Raw genomic sequence first — 8789 nt, forward strand, 5'->3', positions numbered from 1 at the left:
ATCTTGTTCTGTTCTACCTTTGGAGTACAGAGTTATAATGTCAGACTGACCTTGGAGTGAAAGAAAATGGAGATTCTTTCTGGATTATCACTTATAAAAACTGAGAAATGAGCCTCAAACTTCATGTCTTTTAGGCTGATTCATCCTGTTTGTCTCCTTGTAGTAAACAAATAGCTGATAAAAGAGTCCCTCATGTAGTGTTGTACCTAACTCAGTGGTCTCTAAGTACTATAAATGTTGCTAATACTTTGCAAACATTTATAATGTTAAAAAAATAGTTGACTTGGGTGCTGACATTGATTTTAGAAATCACCTTACTTATCCCCTTAATTTACAGAAAAGGAAATGAAGACATAAAGAAGAGATAATGTGTCTTGCTTGATTTCATGCTTCGAATTAGTGGCAGAGTTGAGACAAGAATCCAGTCTGCTAATTCCCAGAAAACTATTCTTTAATTGCACCATTTTATAGAGGTATGTACCATTATTTTCATTTTTCAGTTTTTTTTAAGCTGTGCTGTTGTAACATTTCAAGTACAAATGTTATATGTTGGGGAAAGCAAAGCAGTAGAAAATTAACCAGATTTGAAATGTGACCTTCTACAAAAAGTACAATTCTCTGGGTAATAACAAGGATGACCTGGTTTTACAGAACCCAATATGCAAAATGAGAAAGTTACAAAACAATCACATTGAAGGTGATTGCATTATAAGGGAATACTCAGCAGAACTTCTTGAGTGCATTTAAGCATTTAAGATCATTACTTGGCAGAACCTTCTGGGACAAAGAAACAAAGTTAAAATGTTAAAAAGCCACTGCCAAATGAAGACCAAAAAGGCAAAATAAGCATCTTTGAAATAATAATGGAAATCACAAAGAAATAGAGCCTCTTTGACAGAAACTCAGTTTACCCTGAAAATTTTAGGGCTCTAGTAACCAGCCTAATGAATGGCCTTTCTCAGTCATACAGAAAACAGCACTATCATTTCCCCAGTCACTGAGGCTTAAACTTGAATATCATTTTGAGGTTGTCCCTGTGTCTCATCTCCTGTGGTCTACCCATTATCAAGTCCTGTTGTTCTTCCGTTGAAATAACTCTTAAAATTTTCCTTTTCTTCAACAAATGGGACTTACTCAAACTAAAAAGTTTTTTCTCAGCAAAAGAAACAATAAGAGAGATAAATAGGGAGCCTACATCCTGGGAACAAATCTTTACTCCACACACTTCAGATAGAGCCCTAATAACCAGAATATACAAAGAACTCAAAAAATTAGACAATAAGATAACAAATAACCCAATCAATAAATGGGCCAAGGACCTGAACAGACACTTCTCAGAGGAGGACATACAATCAATCAACAAGTACATGAAAAAATGCTCACCATCGCTAGCAGTCAGAGAAATGCAAATCAAAACTACCCTAAGATACCATCTCACTCCAGTAAGACTGGCAGCCATTAGGAAGTCAAACAACAGTAAGTGCTGGAGAGGATGCAGGGAAAAGGGCACTCTTGTTCATTGCTGGTGGGACTGCAAATTGGTGCAGCCAATTTGGAAAGCAGTATGGAGATTTCTCGGAAAGCTGGGAATGGAACCACCATTTGACCCAGCTATTCCCCTTCTCGGTCTATTCCCTAAAGCCCTAACAAGAGCATGCTACAGGGACACTGCTACATCGATGTTCATAGCAGCTCAATTCACGATAGCAAGACTGTGGAACCAGCCTAGATGCCCTTCAATAGATGAATGGATAAAAAAAATGTGGCATTTATACACTATGGAGTATTACTCTGCATTAAAAAATGACAAAATCATAGAATTTGGAGGGAAATGGATGGCATTAGAGCAGATTATGCTAAGTGAAGCTAGTCAATCTTTAAAAAACAAATACCAAATGACTCCTTTGATATAAGGGGTGTAAACAAGGACAGGGTAGGGACGAAGAGCTTGAGAAGAATATTTACAGTAAACAGGGATGAGAGGTGGGAGGGAAAGGGAGTGAGAAGGGAAATTGCATGGAAATGGAAGGCGATCCTCAGGGTTATACAAAATGTCATATAAGAGGTAAGGAGGGGTAAGTCAAGAGAATACAAATGGAAGACATGATTTACAGTAGAAGGGGTAGAGAGAGAAAAGGGGAGGGGAGGGGAGGGGAGGGGAGGGGGGATAGTAGAGAATAGGACAGACAGCAGAATACATCAGACACTAGAAAGGCAATATGTCAATCAATGGAAGGGTAACTGATGTGATACAGCAATTTGTATACGGGGTAAAAGCGGGAGTTCATAATCCACTTGAATCAAACCGTGTAATATGATGTATTAAGAACTATGTAATGTTATGAACGACCAATTAAAAAAAATAAAAAATAAAAAAAAAATAAAAATTAAATTTTACCAATGGAAAAAAAAAATTTCCTTTTCTCCCTTCTATTAGCATTCTACATGAGATTCCATTCATTTATGGTTAAAAATACAAAAAAACACATTCTTTCTTATTCTGGTTCACCATTGGCACAACCATAGGAGTCACTTTATAACACACAACTTTCTTAATCTTGTCTTCTCTAAGAACCTATAGAAAGTCCCTGGTGCCTATAAGATCAAGTTCTAGCTTCTCAACTAGATCTTCAGTGTTGCCAAGTGAGTGGATGCAGTTTACCTTTTCATACATTCTTCCATTTTCAAATATTGCCTGGACTTTCCCAATTCCCACCCTTGACTTCTACCCCCACCCCACATGAAAGAGAAGTATCCTCTCAGCTCCCACCTCTGCCTATCTGAATCCTACCCAGCCTTAAATTTCAGCTCAGATTCTATCTCTTCCAAATACTTTCCTAATTTCCCCTCTCAATAACTCTAGGTACTCTTGATCTTTACATTTTAATTTAATGACTGGGTATAGTGGCCTATGCCCGTTATTCAAGCTACATGGGAGGCTGAGGCAGGAGGATGGCAAGATCAAGGCCAGCCTCAGCGACTTAGCAAGAGCCTGTCTCAAAATAAAAAAAAAAAAAAATTAAAAGGGCCATGGGTTGTAGCTCAGTGGTAAAGAACTCTGGGTTTAATCCCCATACTGCAAAAAAAGAATAATAATTTAGTGTCAGGTACACGCAAGGCACTGATCTTGTCCTTGCTTTTTTATTTTTATTTTTTCGAAATTGAACAAATGAACAGGTAAGAATTGCTAATTAACAAAGCTATTTATACAAGGTAAAAGAGGGATGAGCGAATTTTCCTATAGCCTTTGATGATTCTCTATTACTAAAGAAAATGGCAGGCCATTGGTTGAAGTGTTCCCCAATCTTCCTTCTTCACAAGATGAAAATAACATTGATTGGAAAATCTTAAATGTACTTCACCCTTGATACATTTTCCATTTTTTTTTACTGGGGATTAAATCCTGGGGCATTTTACCACAAAGATAAGTCCCCAGCCTTATTTATTTTTTATTGAGGCAGAGTCTCACTAACTTGGTAAAGCAGGCCTCAAACTTTTGACCCCTCTGCCTCAGCCTCCTGAGTTGGTGGGAATTACAGACTTGAACAAGCATGCTTAGAACATTTTTTCCATTTCTTACAGAAGCAGAGAATCTTAGGATATATAAGAGAGTAGGAACTTTGAATCATTGATCATACATTGCACATGAGAAAAACTGAGGTTCACTTCTGTTTCCTGGGAATTCTGATGTTCTTTCCCCTTAGAAAGCCACTTGAAGTAAATTAATTTAATGCCAGGCATACTCAAGACACTGATCTCTTCATTATTTTTTATGTGTTGAGAGCTTTAAAAACACTTCTGAGTTTTGACCCAGTAATATGATTTCTGGCAAACTATATTGGGTGAATAACCATGAATGTATGTAAAGATCTTTATGTATAAAATTTCCATTGCAGGCTCACATACAGTAATGTAAATAAGTGGAAGAAAACCTTAAATATCTCCAAACTGGAGACTAGCTAGACATAGTATTATAGCATACCTGACCTGACCTGATCTAATGAAATATCATGTGGCCATTTAACATGATATGTTAGCATATATTAATATGAGGTATATTGTCTCAATTTCACCTCAGAGCCATTTCCCCCAAAAGGGAAATTTGTGGTGAGAAAAGCAAAGAGTGTTGTATGGATAATTATATGTGGGAAATTCCTACAAAAATTAAGTGAAGAAAACTGATAGGAATATATGTGTCGAATCTTTTAAGAATGGGCCAAATGCAGAAAGTCAAGGGTCAAATGTTTTCTCTTATACGTGGAAGCTAGAGAGAAATAATGAATTCTTAAAAGGGAGACCTCATGAAAATAGAAGGGAGAACAGTGGAATGAGGAGAGACAAAAAAGGGGAAGAATAGCAGAATGAAATCAACAAAAGTGTGTCATGTGCATGTATTAACATATCACAATGAATTTCATCTTTATGTATAACTATAATTCACCAATTAAGCTTTTTTAAAAAGTTATAAAGAATTCATGGATAGGGGAGAGTGGAATGATGTAATTTAAACCAGATGATCTTATTTTTATGAGAATGTATTCATGATTTCATGGTTTAAGAAATTTTTGTAACTCTTATTTTGAAATAATTTCATAGACATAAAAATGTTGCAAAAAGTAGTACAAAGAAGAATCTCATGTACCCTTCACCACATTTCCTAATTGTTATCACAATTTTTTTACACAAGGAGTCCCTCTGCCCCACTTACAGTGGTTTTGCCAAGAAGCTCCTGTGGATTCCAAAGGACACTCATTTCGCATGACCTGTGAGAACTTGGTTGAAAGCCACTCTGAGACTAATAGTCAGATACAGGACTTTTAACCAATTACACTGCCTATTATTTGCTATAATCAGTGTCATTTCATTCTGCCTTTCCAAACTTGACTACTTCAAGTAACATAAAGCAAAGTGATATTGAATATTGATCAATGGATTTAAACGCTCCTGTGCAGTTAAGTGACTTAAAAGAAGAAAATATAGGTTTTTCACTCATGTCTTCACCCTAGTGAAAATAAAAAGTATTGATCTAATTCATCTGCCAGTGGTTCTACAGAACTCCCCTGGACATTAGAGAGTAGAAGAGCTTGAACAATAAAATCACTACACATCAATTGTCATAAAAATACATTATGCAAATGAAGTTTCCAAATTTGAACATAGATATTACAAACTTTTTCCATAAAATTGGAAGAGTCACCTGTATTATAGATATTTTAGAGATATCATCCAGCCATCCAGCACTGCCCAACAGAACTTTCTACAGTGATTAAATGTTCTACATCTATACTATGCAACATGCTAGCCATGAGCCACATGTGGTTATTAAATGTTTAAAATGTGGCTGGTGCAACTAAGGAACTGATTTTATTTTATTTTAATTCACTTAAACTTAAATAGCCACATATGGCTAGTGGCTAGTGTACCCGACAGTAGAGATCTAGATCCTTCTCCATCCTAAGTAGAAAATTTCTCTCTAGTACCCATAATCTCTTTGCATCCTCTCTGATGACCACATCTATTCCTAATAGCTCCAATTACAATTTATAATCGTGGTACTCTGTTTTTGATGCACATTAGATTCACTTGGGGCACTATTGTAAAATGTCATTATAAGAAGGATGGGTGACCCAGATATGGCTATTTTTTGAAAGCTCCTCTGGTGGTTCTATTGTGCAGTCAGAGTTGGGAACCTTGAATCAATATAGATGACTCCCAATTCTGTATCTCCAGCTCTCAATGCTCAGCTCCATATACTGTCTAGATTTCTCCTGTTGATCCAACAAAATCTTCAAACACCGATATATCCAAACATGATATATTTATCTCTCATTTCCCTCTCTCACATACTTCAAATAGTAATTGCTGGACTTCTGCTATTTTGATATTTGTTTTCTGTATATTTTATACATGCTTTGTTCCCCACTTCCTTCATTACTGCCTTTTTTGCATTTAATTCATAGTATAAAATTTTGATTCCCTTCTCATTTCCTTTTGTGTTTACTTTTTAGTTATTTTCTTAGTAGTTACTCTTAAAGATACAGTTAGTATCTTTGAGTTTCTTGGATGTGTGGATTTAACTATTTCATCAAATATTGGTAGTTTAGAACCATTATTTCTTCAAATGTACTTTGTGTCCCTTTCTTCTTTTTATTTTGGGATTCCTAGCATGTATCTGTTAGTATCGAGTCTTCCAAATCTCTGAGTAAGTATAGTTCATTGCTCTTCATTCTTTCTACTTGCTGCTCCACTGGCTCGATGTTTTTAATTGATATATATTCAAGTTCATTGATTCTTTGATATATCTTCAAGTTCATTGATTTTGTCATCTACCTGCTCAAATATCTTGCTTGATATGTGGCAAACAATACTGGAGAAGCTCCTCCAACTCTGAAAAAATTCCAGGGTTGGGGAGGAAAACAAAGACAACTCTCTGAACTAACCCCTCTTCATGCAATAATTCAATACATATATATTGGCCAGTTGAAACATACAATCACAATTTCTTAAGGACAAGGTTCACATTGCTTTCTCAGGCAGGAGCAAGAAACCCTAGGAATGTGGACCATTCTCCCCAAGGCTTCATTGGTGGTTAGTAGCTGGTTCAGTAAAATTGCCAAAAACTCTTGCCAAATTTAACAACTTCTTTCTTGAAATACTACCCTAGTTATGGTAAGGTTTTTATTAAATTCCAGAGTCCAGAAAGTTGATTATGATGGCTTTTGCTAGTTTAATCAGTGTTTTAGTGGAAAGATGTGTTTTGGAAATTCTCTACTGTGCCATTTTTGGTTATGTTCTTTTAATCAGAATTTTCACAGAATGTTTTACACATTTAAACTCCCATTTAAACATCAAGCATTTTATTTGTTTGTTTTGTTTTGGGGTCTTTTTTTCCAACTCTATGTAAAACCTGAATAAGATAGTTTTATAAGTTTCTATCTTAATATAGCGAAATTATATATATATATATATATATATATATATATATATTTTAGATTGAGTCTGTCTATTTTTTAACATAATATTTCCCTATCCTCTTTGGTCTTTATAACCTTCAATCACTTCTTTTATATGAGTGCTGTTTCTTTCTTGTCAAATTTTTCCCTAGGTACCTTAAGATATTGTCATTATTATGAATTATATACTTTCCACTTTAATTTTTAAGTGGAGATGATAATTTCTAGCATAAACTTTTTAAAGTATTGATAGTTATAAAATTTTCTTGCATTCTGTCACTTGACCAAAGTCTCTTGTTAATTCTAACAGATTTTTTTATAAAGTTTCTTGGATGTTTTATTTATACATTACCTGCATATGAAGGTGGTTTTGAATATGTTTAAATATTTATAATATTTTCATGTCATTAGTCAGAACCTTAAAGTTAAGTAATAGGAATGATGCTAGCATCATTTTCTTGTTCTTTATTTTAATGGCAATGGGTCCAGTATTTCACAAGTTACTATGGCATTCATGATTGATTTAAGGTAAGTGTTTTTGTATAGTTAGTTTGCTTCTGTTGTAGTTTTACTTAGATTCTTTTTTTCCCTTGGGTATGGGGAATTGAACTCAGGGCACTCGACCACTTAGCCACATCCCCAGCCCTACTTTGTATTTTATTTAGAGACAGGGTCTCACTGAGTTGCTTAGGGCCTCATTGTTGCTGAGGCTGGCTTTGAACTCACGATCCTCCTGTCTCAGCCTCCCAAGCCACTGGGACTACAGGTGTATGCCACTGTGCCCAGCTTAGGTACTTAAAGTAAATGGATACTGAATTATACCAAATTATTTTTATCTATTGATATAACCATGTTTTCTTAAGTTGTTGACTTATTCATTGAATTGTATTGATAATTTCTTCTTATTTAATCATGATTACATCTTAGAATGAATCACACTTGGCCATAATGTATTATTCTTCAAAATCATTATTGTTTTTCAATTTGCTAATATTTTATTTATAATTTGGGGGATTATTTTCATGATTGAAATTGGCCTATAGTTTTGATTTGGGAATATTTTTATCAGGTTTTGGCATTAAGATATTCTAGCTCTGCAGAATTGATTGGGGAGTGTTTATTCTTTTCTATGATTTGAAATATTTTCAAAGTTAAGAAAATTGGCTGTATTTTAAGTTCTATATACAGCTGCAATGCCATCTGATCTAAATAATTTAATTAGTAGATATTTCAAAACAATCTTAATTTCTTTTATGATTATTAGTCTGTTCAAGTTCTTTATCTATTGGTGGTTTGATTTTGATAATTTATATTTTTTAAAATGCTATCACTTAGGATGTTTTCACCTACTTTTAATAAAAAAATGACTTAAAGCAGATTAACAAAAATAGGATTATCATGTCACACAACTAGAAGCCTAGAGGTTGAACAGTTCTCAGGTTGGTTAATTAAGTGGCTTAAAAACTTTACCAAGTACCCAACTTACACTATCCTCAGCATGTAGGCTGCATCTCTTAGGTTGGCTGCCCTCATAGTTCCAAAATGAATGCCAGAGTCTTTAGGGTCACATGTAAATGCCAACATTAAGGGGCAAAAAAGAAAATGTTTCTTTTTTTATCTCTTTTGAATTGCAAAAAAAAAAAAAAAATCCTTTCCTAGAAGCCCTCTAGCACATCTTATTGGCTAGAACTGCATCAGAGACCCAAATCCACTTTAATCACTCACCAATGCAATCACATTACCAATATCAATTAGTTTTATAATAATTATGACTCTTTGCCTAAGGTGAAGGAGGTGCTTCTTGCCAGAACACATGGCTCTATGGTGGTTGTAGTA

The sequence above is a fragment of the Urocitellus parryii genome, chromosome X, assembly GCF_045843805.1.
Source record: "Urocitellus parryii isolate mUroPar1 chromosome X, mUroPar1.hap1, whole genome shotgun sequence".
NCBI lineage: Eukaryota > Metazoa > Chordata > Mammalia > Rodentia > Sciuridae > Urocitellus > Urocitellus parryii.